The sequence below is a fragment of the Bos indicus genome, chromosome 13 (assembly GCF_029378745.1).
Source record: "Bos indicus isolate NIAB-ARS_2022 breed Sahiwal x Tharparkar chromosome 13, NIAB-ARS_B.indTharparkar_mat_pri_1.0, whole genome shotgun sequence".
Taxonomy (NCBI): Eukaryota; Metazoa; Chordata; class Mammalia; order Artiodactyla; family Bovidae; genus Bos; species Bos indicus.
The window spans coordinates 59,269,017-59,285,863 of NC_091772.1; the positions used below are offsets into that span (position 1 = coordinate 59,269,017).

Genomic DNA, 16,847 nt, shown 5'->3' on the forward strand with positions numbered 1-16,847 from the left:
GGCAATGGCACCCCACTCCAGTACTCTTGCCTGGAAAATCCCATGGGTGGAGGAGCCTGGTAGGCTGCAGTCCATGGGGTCGCTAGAGTCGGACACGACTGAGCGACTTCACTTTCACCTTTCACTTTCGTGCACTGGAGAAGGAAATGGCAACCCACTCCAGTGTTCTTGCCTGGAGAATCCCAGGGACGGGGGAGCCTGGTGGGCTGCCGTCTATGGGGTCGCACAGAGTCGGACACGACTGAAGCAACTTAGCAGCAGCAGTGCTTTTTAAAAATGGAGTCACTGTTTTCATTCAGTCATACGTCTTAAACAACTTTCATATCCATCTATAACTTTCTGTTTTTCAATATTTGGCTGCACTGGGTCTTAGTTGCAGCACATGGGCTCTTCCACCTTCATTGCAGCATGCAAACTCTTAATTGCAGCATCTGGGATCTGGTTCCCTGATTGGGATCGAACCTAGGCCCTCTGCATTGGGAACACGGAGTCTTACCTCCTGAGCCACCAGGGAAATCCCTACCCATAAATTTCTGTCTCTCTCTCTCTCTTTTTTTTTTTTTTTGCAGTAGATTTTGTTTTTTAGAACAATTTTAGATTTACAGGAAAATTGTAGGGATAGTACAAATTGTCCCCACATACCCCACACTGTATTAATAATAGTTTCTCCTATTATTAGTATCTTAGGTTAGTATTGGAGAAGGCAATGGCACCCCACTCCAGTACTCTTGCCTGGAAAATCCCATGGACAGAGGAGCCTGGTAGGTGCAGTCCATGGGGTCGCTAAGAGTCGGACACGACTGAGCGACTTACACTTTCACTTTTCACTTTCATGCATTGGAGAAGGAAATGGAAACCCACTCCAGTATTCTTACCTAGAGAATCCCAGGGACGGGGGAGCCTGGTGGGCTGCCGTCTATGGGGTCGCACAGAGTCCGACACGACTGAAGCAACTCAGCAGCAGCAGCAGCAGGTTAGTATTGTACATTTGCCATAATTAATGGACCAACATTGATACATTATTATTGACTAAAGTCATACCTGATTCAGATTTCCCTAGTTATTCCCTAATATCCATTTCCCGGTCCAGGATCCCACCCAGGACACCACATGTCATTTACTTGTCATGTTTCCTTAGATTCTCCTTGGCTGTGGCCATTTCTCAGACTTTCCTTATTTTTGGTGACCTGGGAAGTTTGGAGGAATATTGGTCAGGTATTTTGTACCTGGTGTTAGAGTTTAGTGTTTTTCTTGTCGTTAGACTGGCATGATGGGTTTGGGGACAATGAACCACAGAGATGATGTGCTCTTTTCATCACATCCTATTAAGGATGCAAGTTATCAACGTGACCTATCACCATCACTGTTGACCTTGATCACCTAACTGAGGCTGACTTCATTTTTCAGTTCAGTTCAGTCGCTCAGTCGTGTCCAACTCTTTGCGACCCCATGAATTGCAGCACGCCAGGCCTCCCTGTCCATCACCAACTTCCAGAGTTCACTCAAACTCACGTCCATCGAGTCGGTGATGCCATCCAGCCATCTCATCCTCTGTCGTCCCCTTCTCCTCCTGCCCCCAATCCCTCCCAGCATCATTTTTAGGCAGCTATAAAATGTTCTGTTTTGGGGAAGTATAATCATGATTTTAAACCAGCTGGGGGTTAATGATAATGCGTGTGTATCTCACACATACACCTGTGTGAAACCATGCCACAGGGCCGATCCTTGTTACCATCATCTTGGCTAGTATTTCAGATGTTTCCAAGATATGCTTCCTGGAAATCAGTTTCTTGATTTTGAAAGATAAGCTACTTTAAAAATTTTGTTATCCTGCCAAATTGCCAACAGAAAACACGGTTCCCATGTATCCACCCACTGTCAGGTATGAGTTCCCATCATCTTCCCCAGGAACACTCCTTTCCTCTCTTTTATCTTCGCTAGTGTCACGGGGCAGCTGGGGATAAATACCTGACATGCTGAGTCTGTTGGCTTCCCGGAATCTGACTACTTAGGTTGGTACCCAAAAATCTAATTTCAGAAACGAGTTGAGTTGTTGGAGCCTATCCCCAAAGAAAATCCCCTTAATGCTAAATATCTGAAAACATAGGAGAAACATAAGAAATAACATCAAATTGTAGGGGCTTCCCTGGTGACTCAGTGGTAAAGAATTTGCCTGCCAATGCAGGAGATACGGGTTCGACCCTTGATCCCAGAAGATCCCACACCACGTGGAGCAACTAATCTCACGTGCCACAACTATTGAGCCTGCGCTCTAGAGCCCGAGAGCCACAACTGCTGAAGCCCAAGTGCCCAAGAGCCCCATGCTCCACAGTAAGAGAAGCCACCACAAGGAGAAGCCTGCACACCACAACTGGAGAAAAGCCCATGCAGCAATGAAGACCCAGCATAACCAAAAATAAATAAAATTATTAAAAACAATCAAATTGTATTTATAAGCTGAAAATCATCACATTTCTAAGCATTTCTACTTTTCTAAATGGAAGCTGTGCCTGTCGGATGCGGGACACATTTGAATCTTTATTATCCTCCTTCTTAACTCTAGCCCATCTCCATCTCTAAAATGAGTTCATATCTGAAAGGTTTGCATCTTTGAAACTCAGGACGTGTCCCTGGTGTAGAGAGACCTGGTTTTCCGTGTGTGCGGCCTCTACTCTGGTCCAAAATTTATACAAATCTCAGGGAAGCAGTCCTTTCAAAACTGAAGATTTGACAACTATTTACATGCTGAATGAGAGCCAAGCTACATCCACTTTTAAATGTTTATATCGGCTCGACAGCTGCTCCAAAGCAAAGGCAATGTGGGCACCCTGGAGGTGGGGGGAGCCCAGAGACGGCCAGCCCGACACCCCCCATCCGCTGTGTGACACGTGCTGCACAGGGCACACAGCATGAAGGTCGCTGTGCGCCCCCCACCCCCATCCCAGGCCTCCCTCGTCTCTCTCCTGGATTATGACTTAGGCTAAAAAAGCAATCTGTTTATAGGGCATATATTAACTTTAAAAATGTAGTCCAATATACAGTGTGTGCTAAGTTGCTTCAGTCGCGTCCGACTCTTGGCAATCCTGTGTCCATGGGATTCTCCAGGCAAGAATACTGGAGTGGGCTGCTATTTCCTTTTCCAGGGGATCTTCCCGCCCCAGGGATTAAACCTTCGACTCCTGCATCTCCTGCATTAGCAGGCGGGTTCTTTACCATAGCACCACCTGAGAAGCCCCTAGTATACAGTAGCACAGACAAGTACTGTTTGAGTCCATTTATACGAGGTACCTGCTGCTGCTGCCAAGTCGCTTCAGTCATGTCCGACTCGATGCAACCCCATAGACAGCAGCCCACCAGGCTCCCCCGTCCCTGGGATTCTCCAGGCAAGAACAGTGGAGTGGGTTGCCATTTCCTTCTCCAATGCATGAAAGTGAAAAGTCAAAGTGAAGTCGCTCAGTTGTGTCCAACTCTTTTCGACCCCATGGACTGCAGCCTACCAGGCTCCTCCGTCCGTGGGATTTTCCAGGCAAGAGTACTGGAGTGGGGTGCCATCGCCTTCTCCAATACGAGGTACCTAGAATAGTCAAATTCATAGAGTCAGAAAGACTCATCGAGAGATCCAGGGGCCAGGTAGTGGGGGGGACATGGTGTTGGGGAGAGGAGATGGGGAGTTAGTGGTTAATGGGGACAGAGTTTCAGTTAAGGAAGGTGAAAAATTCGGGAAATGGATGATGGGGAGAGTTGCACAACAAGCTGAATGTACTTAGTGCCGCTGAACCTTACAGTTAAATATAGTTAAAATAGCATGTTTTATATGATGTGACTTTCACCACAATTAAGAAAAAAAATTTTTTTTTAAGAAAGAAAACACACCTATCACCATCAGCCTCTCTGCTCCCCAGGACATTTTTCTTTATAGCCCTAACTGAATGAGGGGCATTATGCTGAGCGTATTTACCTGTTGATTTGATTTCTATGTCCTTACTGAACTTTGGGGGAATTGGGACTTCATCTTGTGCACTTTTGATTCCCCCTCGCCTGGCATACCATCAGTGCTCAATAGACACACACCCGCCTGCAAACTATTCCTCACTCAGCCACCAGCAACATCTTCCTGAAATGCAAGTGGACCCAGAAGCTCTCGCATTCAGCTCACATCCTCTGTCCCCCTCTTGCTTGGAGGGTTAAATCCTGGCCCCTGAGAGTCTCTGGGTCCCCAGGGGTCTGACCCTCACTACATAACTCCTCCTTCCTGTGTCATCTTCATCCTTAAAATAGGCAATAACGTTAAATTCTAATGTGATTCTGCAAAGGTTCCTAGACAGGTTCTGGGAATACACTGTACCCTGTCTACATGGGTTCATTTAAAACTGGTATTTATTTATTTTTTTTTATGATGAGATTTTTTTTTAATGCTGCTGCTGCTAAGTTGCTTCAGTCGTGTCCGACTCTGTGCGACTCCATAGACGGCAGCCCACCAGGCTCCCCCGTCCCTGGGATTCTCCAGGCAAGAACACTGGAGTGGGTTGCCATTTCCTTCTCCAGTGCGTGAAAGTGAAGTCGCTCAGTCTTGTCCAACTCTTAGTGACCCCATGGACTACAGCTCACCAAGCTCTGCCATCCATGGGATTTTCCAGGCAAGAGTACTGGAGTGGGTTGCCATTGCCTTCAATGATGAGATCTTAAAAAGCCTAGAGTGTGATTTTCAAGACCTGTTTTGTTGAATCAAAGGCAACAAAAGACAGTCATATTTTTCTTCCTCATGAACAATTTAATGGCACTGGGATGCTTTGGAAACCTGTGCTTCTTAGGTTCAACTGAAACAGGGGCTGTCTTTTTGTTTGTACCCCAAAATACCTTTGACTGGAAGTCCTTAAGAAGATAAGAGCTCCCTCATGGCTGCCACCTGATGGATGAGTAATTTACTGAAAGTCGGGGAAAAGTCGGGGGACAATTGGCTAGCTTCACCCATAGCCACATCCCAACTCCTTAACACAGTGAGTTTTTAATTACATCGAACAGTGCTTCTCAATCAGGACAATTTTGTCCCCCAGGAGACATCCCACAATGTCCAGAAACATTTTTGGTTGTCATACCAGGAGCACGCTACTAGCATCTAGCTGATGGAGGCCAGGGATGCTGCTAAACATGCTCCAGCACACAGGACTGCCCCCACCACAAAGAATTATCCAGTCCCAACTATCACTAGTGTCATGATTGAGAAACCCCAGTGTAGGCTAGTTATCCTGGCAGCCAAATGTTCTACTTAGCCTTAAGACACTGGCCATCAGTCAATGAATCACAACAGAAAGGATCAGAATAATTCCCGTAGGTGTAGTGGTAAGTGGGAGAAAGTTCTTATCCCAAGACATCCTTGGATCTGAAAGCAAGTATAAGCTACAGGCAGAAAAATCAAGCCAAACAAAGAATAAAGTCTTGGGCATCTGACATTTCCAATATGGCAGATTTTCTCATTCAGCAAAGCTCCCTTACTAAGTTTAATGGTACCAGCAAAGACTGGACCTTGAGGGACTCCCCCGGTGGTCCAACGGTTAAGACTCGGCCATTCCAGTACAGAGGGTGCAGGTTAAGATCATACATGCCTCCTGCCCCCAAAACAAAAGAACGGAAGCAATGTTGTAACAAATTTAATAAAGACTTTTAAAAATGGTCCACATCAAAAGACTAGACTTTCAAAACTTGGGGTTCATTTCAACAGATATAAATGAGAACCTGCTGTGAGCCAAGCTCAGTTTCAGGAATTGAGAGTCTTGCAGTGAAAATACCGAGAAACATTTCCCAGCCCTCATTCTTGTTGGTGGTAGGCATTTGGGAGAGGGGGTCACTGGAGGAGTGAAATGAATAGTGGGGGTGGAGGGGCTGGTCAGCAAAGTCTTCTCTGGGGAGGTAACAGGAACAGAGACCTGAAGACGGGCCAGATGCAAGCCATGAAGATGTTTGGAGGAAGAGTTTTCCAGGCAACTAGAGCAGCCAGTGCAAAGGCCCTGAGCCAGGGCTATGACTGAAGACTCACAAGAGACAGCGGGCCTGCAGTGAAGAGGGCAATGGGTGGAGAAGAGGGTGGCAGAGGATGAGATGGTTAGACAGCATCACCAACTGAATGGATGTGAATTTGAGCAAACTTCAGGAGACAGTGGAGGGCAGAGGAATCTGGCGTGCTGCAGTCCATGGGGTCTCAAAGAGTCAGACACGACTTGGTGACTGAACAACAAAAGAAGAGAGAGTACCCATGCTGGGAGTGGAGAGGTGGTGCAGGAGACACGGGGCTGCTCTGAGGTTTTGGCTTTTCCTCTCATGAGATGGGAGACATGGGAGGGCTGTAGAAACAATATGCCAGAGATAACTTGCATTGTTTTTAAAAGGCCTCTCTGGGGACTTCCCTGGTGGTCCAGTGGCTAAGACTCAGCTTTCCCAAGGCAGGGGGCCCAGGTTTGACCCCTGGTCAGGGAACCAGATCCCACTCACCACAACTAAGATTCTACATGCCACAACGAAAGACCCCACGTGTGTGCGTGCTAAATCGCTTCAGTCATGTCAGACTCCTTGTGACCCCATGGACTGTAGCCCATCATGCTCCTCTGTCCAGAGGATTCTCCAGGCAAGAATACTAGGGTGGGTTGCCATGCCCTCCTTCAGGGGATCTTCCCAACCCAGGGATGGAACCTGCATCTCTTTACATCTCCTGCACTGGTAGGTGGGTTCTTAACCACTAGCATCACCTGGGAAATCCCTAAAGCTCCCACATGCCGCAATAAAGACCCGAAGCAGTCAAATAAATAAAAGACCTCTCTGGCTGCCGTGTGGGAAACAGCGCAAGGCATGGCTAGGTGAGGATACAGCTGGGAGACTAGTTGTAAGTACTGTGGTGGCCCGGCTGAGGATTGACCAGGCACGAGAGGTGGTGACAAGGAGTGGGGGTCTGGAATGGATCTCAATAAAGCTGGAAGGATTTGCCAGATGATCAGAAGAGGGATAGGGAGAGACTGAAAGGCAGAAAGACTTCTGCCAAAACTGAAGTCTAGAAAGACTTTATGTTATTGATGACTAAAGGAACAAATAGTGTCTATTTTGTTCAGTCTTGTACTCCTAACTCCTAGCATATTTAACACATTGAAATGAATAAAATGTTTTATGAAAGCCCCTTTACTGTATCTTCTCTCACCTTTCTGTTTCCTGGAATGTGGATGTGATGGCTGGAGCTCCAGCATCTACATTGGATCATCAGGTGATGTAGTGTAGTTGTCACAACTGAGGATTAGGGGAGTGCTGCTGGCATCTGGCAGAGAAGGCAATGGCGCCCCACTCCAGTACTCTTGCCTGGAAAATCCCATGGACGGAGGAGCCTGGTAGGCTGCAGTCCATGGGGTCGCAAAGAGTTGGACACGACTGAGCAACTTCACTTTCACTTTTCACTTTCATGCATTGGAGAAGGAAATGGCAACCCATTCCAGTGTTCTTGCCTGGAGAATCCCAGGAACCGGGGAGCCCGTTGGGCTGCCGTCTGTGGGGTCGCAGAGTCGGACACGACTGAAACGACTTAGCAGCAGCAGCAGTAGCAGCTGCCATCTGGTGGGTAGAAGTCAGGAATACCTCTAAACATCTATAATGTGCAAGACAGCCCTCACGACAAGGAAGTACCCAGAGTCAGAAGTCAATAGTGCCAAGGTTGAAAAACCCCGAGGGGGACAAGTGAAAGCATAAACACAATAAACTGATATGTCTATAATCAGAAAACCCCAGAATACTTGAGGAGCACAGAGGAGAGGCTCTTAGCCCAGTGATGTCCATGTTGAAACCAAAAGAATACACAGTATTGGTGGGCAAAAACAGAACAAAAAGCATTCATCAGGCAGATGGGATGCTGCATGCAAGACCGAGAGACAGAAGAGGGTTGGTCTCCTTGAAGGAACCAGAAATGAGTCAGTGCTGCTAGAGCAGAGAGTGCAAGGGCAATGGTGAGCCATCGAAGGTTTTGAAGCAAGGAGGTGATGCAGTCAGATTTCCCTTCTAGAGAAACAGGCAAGGAGACCCTTGGGGAGACAGCTGTGGTCATTCAGCAGTATTTAAAGATCTCAAAGTAAGATGTGGGGATCACAAACCCACAGTCTCTGACCCACTTCTGTCTGTTCCGCTGCTGCTCTTGTTTTGGGTCTAGGCACCGTTCCGTTTTTGTGTTTTGATGTCTGTTTGATACATCTGACAAGGCATTAGGCCTCACTTCCCCAAGCCTCCTAGCACTGATCATGGCCCCTGAGGCTTCTTGGTTGGCCTCAGGAGGCAGGTTTGTCTCCTGGACACAGGAACACAGCCTGCCCCCTGCCCTCTGTGCCCCTCTGCAGTCTGGCTGGGCTTGCCACTAAGCCCATCCCTCACAAGGCCCCAGCCTCAAGAACAAAAGCCCCAAACCATTTCCAGTAATGTAATTTCATGCTCAGAAGTCTTTCACCACCCTCAGAGCCTTTTGATTCCAAAAAGAGCATGTTCTTGGGAAAGACAAAACAAAGTTCAGCATTTCTGTTTAGTTCCAGTAAGCGCTTTGAAAAGTCCCAGCCCTCCTTTTGACAACTCTGCTTCCTTTGTAAGTGCTGCCACCAGACCTAATTGGGTTTTTTTCCCTCTTAAAAATGAGTTTCTGTTGCTGAAAAACTTAAGAAAAAAAAAACTATTAATTCTCTCTCCCTCTCTTTTTCTTTATCACTTCTATTCTTATGTGACCCTGCTCTTGCTACTTTCTGAAGCCGAATAACTGGGGTTGGGAAGGACAGGAGGGACAAAGAGAATACCAGCTTGGGTGTGACATGGCCTGTAAAACTGAAAGTGGGCACACTCTTGGCTTAAAGGGCATTTGCCCTGGAAACAAGCCAAGTGTCCACCAACAGATGCCTACGCAAAATACGGTATATATGTACAAAGGAATATTACTCAGGCTTTGTTGTTCGATCGCTAAGTCGTGTCTGACTCTTTGCGACCCCATGGACTGCAGCACGCCAGTCTTCCCTGTCCTTTACTATCTCCCGTAGTTTGCTCAAACTCATGTCCACTGAGTCAGCGATGCCATCTAACCATCTCATCCTCTGTGGCCCCCTTCTCCTCCTGCCCTCAGTTTTTCCAGAATCAGGGTCTTTTCCAGTGAGTTGACTTTTCGCATCAGGTGGCCAAAGTATTCAGCCTTAAAAGGAATGAAATTCCTTTTAAATGAAATTTGGACTTCCCTGATGGTGCCGGTGCCGAGGACACAGGTTTGATCCCTGGTCCGAGAAGATCTCAAGTGCCATGGAGCAACAAAAGCCCGTGTACCACAACTACTGAAGCCCATGTGCCTAGAGCCTGTGCTCCTCAACCAGAGAAGCCATCGCAACAAGAAGCCATATACTGCAATGAAGAGTAGCCCCCACTCACCGCAACTAGAGAAAATCTGAGCAATATAATGAAGAACCACCACAGCCACAAAAAAATTTTAATTAAATAAATAATAGATTTTTTTAAAATACTGAAATTTGGACACATGTTGCAACATGGATAGAAATTGAGGACGTTAAAGTGAAATAAGCCAGACACAAGAAAGACCAATACTATATGGTTCCACCTAAATGAGGGACATGGGATAGACAGGTTCATAGAGAAAAGAAAGTAGAAGAGTGTTTGCCCAGGGCTGGGGGAAGCGGGGTGGCGAGATGTTGTTCAATGAGGGCACAGTTTCAGCGTGGGAAGATGAACAAGTTCTGGCAATGGATGGTGGTGGTGGTTGTACAACAGTGTGAAAGTATTTAATGCCACGGAAATGCACCCTTAAAAGGGGGTCAAATGGTAAATTTAATGTTATGTGTATTTTACTGAAAATCACACTTTTTAAAAAGTCATTTGCCCTTGACACATTCTCACCGTGCAGTCAAGTGTGTCTCAGGGCTCGTCTTCTGTACAATTGCTTCTCCTAGGGGTAAGCACAGGGCAGTGAAGGTGAGGGCTGTCCAAGTCCTTATTGTAGACACTGCTGTGTAGTCTGACCAGTAGTCACCCTCTCTCCTTCCAGGGGCAGAGCCCCAATTTTCCTCACAGCCGCTCCCACTCGACCCCACCCCCAACACATACCCTGTGCCAGCCCACCGAGGGGAATAGAGCTGGCCTTGTCTCCATGTCCAGAGTTGATGACACCTGACTCAGGGCTGGCCAATTAGCATAATCCATCTCCTCGTTAGAGGTGCAGGAATGGGTACAGCAGACCCGGCCGGCTGATCAGACCAGCAACAAAGTACTGACTCCTTCGAGCCTGCATAGAAAATGCAGCCATAAAGAGAAAACTTAGCTGAGTGCAATGCCAATGGGAGAGAAAGAGACAGAAGATATATACAGATCAAATCCTGATGATGTCGTTTGAGCCCCTGGATCAAGCCATGCCTGAAGCCTATCACTTCTTCATCTATGAGGGACAGGTGCCAAAGGAATCACGCTTTTGCTTAAGCTAGTCTGAATTGAGCTTCTGAACTGACAACTAGTAGAGTCCTGTCTAAATTCCTTTTAGCAACTTCCTTTTAGCAACCCTTTGAGATGGGTTTTATTATCATATTTATTCTACAAATTAGGAAACAGTTTCAGTTTGCTTGGGCTTGGTAGCTCAGCTGGTGAAGAATCCACCTGTAATGCAGGAGACCTGGGTTCAATCCCTGGGTTGGGAAGATCCCCTGGAGAAGGGAACAGCTACCCACTCCGGTATTCTGGCCTGGAGAATTCCATGGACTGTATAGCCCATGGGGTTGCAAAGAGTCAGACACAACTGAGCGAATTTCACTTTCATTTTTCCATTTACTTAAGTAATGTGCCCAATATCACCCAGTAGAGAGTAGTGGGTCAGAATTCTCAGTCCAGAGCTTGCGTGTTTAATCCCTGTTCTTTGTGGCTTTGTAGGATGATGTGAGTAAGATGGTTCTAGAATCAGAGTGGTACACAAAAAGTCTTGTAGCCTTGAACTCTTTACCACTTCCTCCCAGGTCTTCTTTGCCCCGTTCCTTTTTTCCTAGTTTCCTTGTTCTTATGGCACAATCTTTATTTCTTCCCTCTCTGGTCTTCCCTCTTGTTTTCTTCCTTTCTTGACTTCTTTCCTCCATCATCAGACTCCTTGGGAATTCCCATTCTGAGTCCCTCTTTCTCTGGGTTTAGAGGATAAACTGGCAAAAATCCTTCTCTGTGTATCAAAGCTTCTTAAGCTTTCTCTGCTCCAAACTCAGAGATGAACTAGGACAGGGGAAAGGAGGGTTGTGAAGGGAAAGAAGGCATATCACTCAGAAAGTAAGAGACAGTCATACACAAAATGCTTCAAACAATAGGGGGGCTATTATTTCACAAAAACAGGGTGGGCTTCAGACTGGATAAGCAGCATCTCATAACTCACAGACCAAGGATCTGTCTCTCTTCCCATTCTGCCATCACTGGACCACTCCCTCATAGTCACAAAACGGCTGCCGTTACCCAGGCATTATTTCCTCACAAAGCTTCATCTGGAGATAGGAAAAAAACCTGCATCTTCTTGATAACTTTCTTTCAAAATCAGGAAACCTTCTCCAGAAATTCCCTCAGTAGACATCTCTTCTCATCTCGTTAGCCAGGGCTGGATCCCAAACCAACCCCCAAACCAATCCCTGGAGAAAGGAATGAGCTATCAAATAAGACATGACTGGGATTTCTTTGGAAGGAATGATGCTAAAGCTGAAACCCCAGTACTTTGGCCACCTCATGTGAAGAGTTGACTCATTGGAAAAGACTCTGATGCTGGGAGGGATTGGGGGCAGGAGGAGAAGGGGACGACAGAGGATGAGATGGCTGGATGGCATCACTGACTCAATGGATATGAGTCTGAGTGAACTCCGGGAGGTGGTGATGGACAGGGAGGCCTGGCGTGCTGCGATTCATGGGGTCGCAAAGAGTCGGACACGACTGAGCGACTAAACTGAACTGAACCATAGAAACCAGAACCAAAAATTTGGTGGTACAAAGACATTTATCATAACCTAATAGATTTTGTGTCAAGAATTTGGACAGTGTACAGGAGACTGAACCTCTCAAAAGCTGGGGGCTGGAATCAGCTGAAGTCTCATTTACTCTCGTGTGTGGTGGAGATGCTGGCTGTTGACTCAAGGCCTCAGTTTTTCTCCATGTGTAACCTACCCTCACAGGCTTGGTTGGGCTTCCTCACAGGATGGTGGCTGGGTTCCAAGGGTAAGTGCCCTACGTGAGAGAGATTGCTCACCAGCCACGTCACCTTTTCTGACCCAGCCTCAGAAATCATACGGCATCACTTTCACTCTATTGTCTTCATTGCAGCAATCACAAAATCACCCAGATTCAAAGGACTGAGAAATAGACTCTCCCTCTTCATGGATCAGTGGGGCGAGATTCTGGATGAGCATGTAGGATATAGTCACAGCCATTCTGAGAGAGTATCAGAGTTGGAGCCTGCTTCACATGAAGCACAGCCTCACCTGGGGTGCTGCAGGTCAGGTGGATGCCGGGTGGATGATTGTCCAGGAGGTAACCGCATCTGCTGTAAGAAGAGAGCTGACTCGTGTGCTGGGCTCCAACCGTAGGGACCTTCCTGCACTCCTCCAGCCCACCATGTCCCTGCTGCCTCAGAGCTTTGGCACCTGCAGTTACCTCTTTCTAGAACATACTTCTTCCCATTCTTTGCATGTCTAATACCTCACCATCTTCCCAAGAGCAGCATCAAGGGCATCTCCTTAGACAGTCTTTTTTTGTTTTTTTAACTGGGACTTCCCTGGTGGTCTAGTGGTCAAAACTCCACACTTTCACTGCAGGGGGCACAGGTTCCATCCTGATTAGGGAACTAAGATCCCACACGCTCTACAGTGTGGCCAAAGGTAAATTAATTTTTTGAAGTGTATTTGATCTGCAATGTTAATTTCTTCTGTACAGCAAAGTCACTGTTATATATATAGATGAAAGTGTTAGTTATATATATGAAACTGAGTTATATATATGAGAGTGAATCGCTCAGTCGTGTCCAACTCTTTGTAACCCCATAGATTATAGCCTGCCAGGCTTCTCTCTCCATGGGATTCTCCAGGCAAGGATACTGGAGTTGGTATCCATTCCCTTCTCCAGGGGATCTTCCCGACCCAGGGATCAAACCCAGGTCTCCTGCATAGCAGGTAGATTCTTTACCATCTAAGCCACAAGGGAAGCTCAGTTTTATATATATATATATATATATATATATATATATACACACACACATATACACACACACACACACACACACATATATATATATATATTCTTTTTCGTATTCTTTTCCATTATGGCTTGTCACAAAATATTGGCTATAGTTCCCTGTACTATACACTATTGACCTTGTTGTTTATCTATCCTATATATAATAGTTTGCCTCTGCTAAATTCCTTCCCTCCCTAACCTCCTTCCCCTTGGCAACCCAAGTCTGTTTTCCTTAGACACTCTGGTGACCTCCAGACTCAATCAGGTCCCTTTCTAGAATTACCCAGAATGACCTAGATTACCCAGCCCTTCTCATGGTGAGTAAGACCTTATCTTTGGGGTGTACAAGGTCATGATTACAGGTGTGGCTTCTGGAGTTGGGGAACCTGGGTTCAAATCCAGGTCCTGCCACTCACCAGCCATGTGATCTCAGGCAAGTCCCTCTACCCCTCCCAGCCTCAGTTTCCTAAATGGGGATGAGAGTAACCAACCTACAAACTGGGTTTCAATGAAGATTGAAGGTAGAGAAAGAGGTAAAGCACTTGATGCCTGGCAGGCAGTGGCTGCCCCATTCACTCCTGCCCTGTGTCGTGTAAAACTTCTCGTCTACAAGCTGAGTGCGTGTCTGATCTATTCACTTCCTTCTTCTTGATCTTAGGCTTGACCCAGTGGCCCACACACTATGGGCAGTAAACCAATATTCATTGAATGAATTAATAAGTAAGTGATTCTACAGCAAGAGTGTATCTTCTTCACCAGAAATAATCTTGGACTTGACTTTAAGGAGCAGCCCAGGTGAATGTATATGGTCAGACGATGCATTTTTGCCCATGAACACACGAGAATACGTGAAGCTGGTGGGGAGGGACAGGTATATGTAGGGGGGCAAGGACTGGAGCAGGGGTACCCTGCTTTTCTTGCAGAAGGGACAGTGGTGGGTGGAGCCCAGTCCGAAAGGTGACCTCACTTCAAAAGGCAGAAGCTGACAGTGGCAGGTGGAGACACGTCCTGCTCCTTCACCTGGTGGCCCTCCCAGCTCCCAGCTCTCATCTCAGACTCACTGAAGTGGGGGATGGTGGAGGCAGCTGGGGACCCCAGGGTGAGGGGATCTTGGTAACCCACCCCTGCCGCAGATCAGCACTCAGAAGCAATTGTCCAATGACACCTCCCAGTCATAAAATGAGGAAAGGAAACCTTTTTCACCAAACAAGTTATTCCACAGAAGGAAGGTTTGTGAAATGGGCAGATAAGCATCTGAAGAGAACCACAGACTCTTACTCATACTGGGTTCTCGCTTCCCATCCTCCCCACACCCCTCCCCGTGCCAGCCTGTGATGCGTGCAGATCCCAGGAGATAAAGGTCCCAGGAAGAAGCCCCAAGAACACTAGGGGGTCCTGGGAGGCAGGTTAACCTGGTGCAGGCCTGGGAGGCTGCAGTCCCCAACAATGGGGTGGGGACCACACGTTCCTTCTCTGATTCAATGACTAAGTGCCGGCACCAGGGACAGACAGGACCGGTACACGAGGTGGGAAGAGAATGAAAGGTCCCACTCCCATGGCCTGTGAAATCTCAGCAGGTGGGCGGGTAAGAATTAGGAGATAAGCACCAGCCTGTTATCAGCACCCTGAGAGCCCAGCCAGGAAGAGCTGTCCTCACCTTCACCCCAGCCCCTGCCTGCCCCAGATGCCTCTCCTTCTGTCCCGGACAAAACTACTTGGGGATTTGAACCCTTCATGCTGAACCTTCCCTCCTCCCCAGTCACCCCTCTGAACAATATGATAATCCTTTCCCAAGCGTGCGTGCATGCTAAATTGCTTCAGTCATGTCCAACTGTTTGTGACCCTGTGGACTGTAGCCTGCCAGGCTCCTCCGTCCATGGGATTCTCCAGGCAAGAATACTGGAGTGGGTTGCCATGCCCTCCTCCAGGGGATCTTCCTGACCCAGGGATCGAAGCCATATCTCTTAAGTCTCCTGCATTGGCAGGTGGGTTTTTTATTATTATTTTTTTTAATCACTACCACTACCTGGGAAGTCCAATCCTTTCCCAAGAAGGATTAGGAAACTTAAGAGCACAGTTTTGTTTTTGCTTTTTAGAAGCAACTGAAAAAAGAAGCAGAAGCCCAGAAAGGCTACTGCAGACAAATCAGTGCCACCTTGGCCACCCTTTTTCCACCCCCCTCCCCACAAGGAGGATCCCACCCATTAGCACGGGTCAGGGGAGGTATCCTGTGGGCAGATGAATCAGCAGAGGCTCAGCCAGGTTAGGAAGGGGTTTGCCTAAAGGTGCAGGAAGGTTTTGTGACCAGAGGTGGTCACAAAGGGTAGCCACCAGGCAGAAGTTGGTCCAGAGGGGTTTGTGAGCCCCTAGGAGAAGGCAATGGCACCCCACTCCAGTACTCTTGCCTGGAAAATCCATGGGCGGAGGAGCCTGGTAGGCTGCAGTCCATGGGGTCTGGAAGAGTCGGACAGGACTGAGCCACTTCACTTTCACTTTTTACTTTCATGCATTGGAAAAGGAAATGGCAACCCACTCCAGTATTCTTGCCTGGAGAATCCCAGGGACAGAGGAGCCTAATGGGCTGCCGTCTATGGGGTCGCACAGAGTCAGACACGACTAAAGCGACTTAGCAGCAGCAGCAGGGGCACTGGCATGGTGCTGGAGAGACTCTTGAGAGTCCTTGGACTGCAAGGAGATCCAACCAGTCAATTCTAAAGATCAGTCTTGAATATTCATTGGAAGAACTGATGCTGAAGCTGAAACTCCAATACATTGGCCACCTGATGCAAAGAGCTGACTCATTTGAAAAGACCCTGATGCTGGGAAAGATTGAGGGCAGGAGGAGAAGGGGACGACAGAGGATGAGATGGTTGGATGGCATCACCAACTCAATGGATGTGAGTTTGAGCAAGCTCCAGGAGATAGCGGAGGACAGGGAGGCCTGGTGTGCTTCAGTCCTGGGTTTGCAAAGAGGCAGACACGACTGAGCTACTGAACAAAGAGGGAATTGGCAAGTGAGCAAGAGGGATGGAAGAGAGTCAGGGCTCCTGAGGGCCAGTCTAGCCAAAGGGAGTTCAGAATTTCTTCAGAGGAGCGGCTCAGGGAGAAGTCAGATGGAAGCGGGGCTGGATTGTCTTGGCATCACAAAATGGAAAGAGGCAAAGGGATGGCGTCATTACAAATGGGGAAACAGAGGCTCAAAGAACACGGGGAGATGTAGGTCCTGGTCCACCTGTCAGTCTGTGTCCCCTTGCCTCACAGGCTGCTCCTCTCCTGCTTTGGTCCCCTCAGGGCCCCATGCAGAGCCTAGTACCTGGTAGCAGCTTCCGGACAACTTCAGCTGGACTCAGGTGAGCCAGGACTGACTGCTGCTGAAACACACCCCTGCTCCACCTGCAGTCCCTCGAGGGTTTCCTCAGCTTTGACCCTGAGTTCCAAGTGCACATATGTGGTCACCACTTTGAGTGCACCTGTGTGAGTCCATGAGTGTGTGTGTGCATGGGTGGGTGAGTGTGTCAAAGATCACAAGTGAGTGTAAGAGTGGGTGTGCATGTGTGTGTGCCCATGTGCATGAGGGTGTTGTGAGAAAGACGGTAAATATG

At 47.7% G+C, this 16,847-nt stretch overlaps 1 long non-coding RNA gene across 2 annotated transcripts in view; it reads right to left on the reverse strand.

Annotated features, from left to right (window-relative positions):
• Positions 1-3,457: 3,457 nt before the first annotated feature.
• Positions 3,458-16,847, reverse strand: part of LOC109567840 (uncharacterized) — a 52,016-nt gene continuing 38,626 nt past the window's right edge. Inside the window, exons 4-5 of one of the 2 annotated variants that reach the window (XR_011570160.1) lie at positions 12,495-12,556; positions 3,458-11,250 (exon numbers count right to left, since the gene is read on the reverse strand). This is a non-coding gene — a long non-coding RNA (uncharacterized lncRNA). Of the gene's footprint in view, positions 12,557-16,847 lie in introns of both variants that reach the window. The other variant, XR_011570159.1, reaches the window with a different exon arrangement.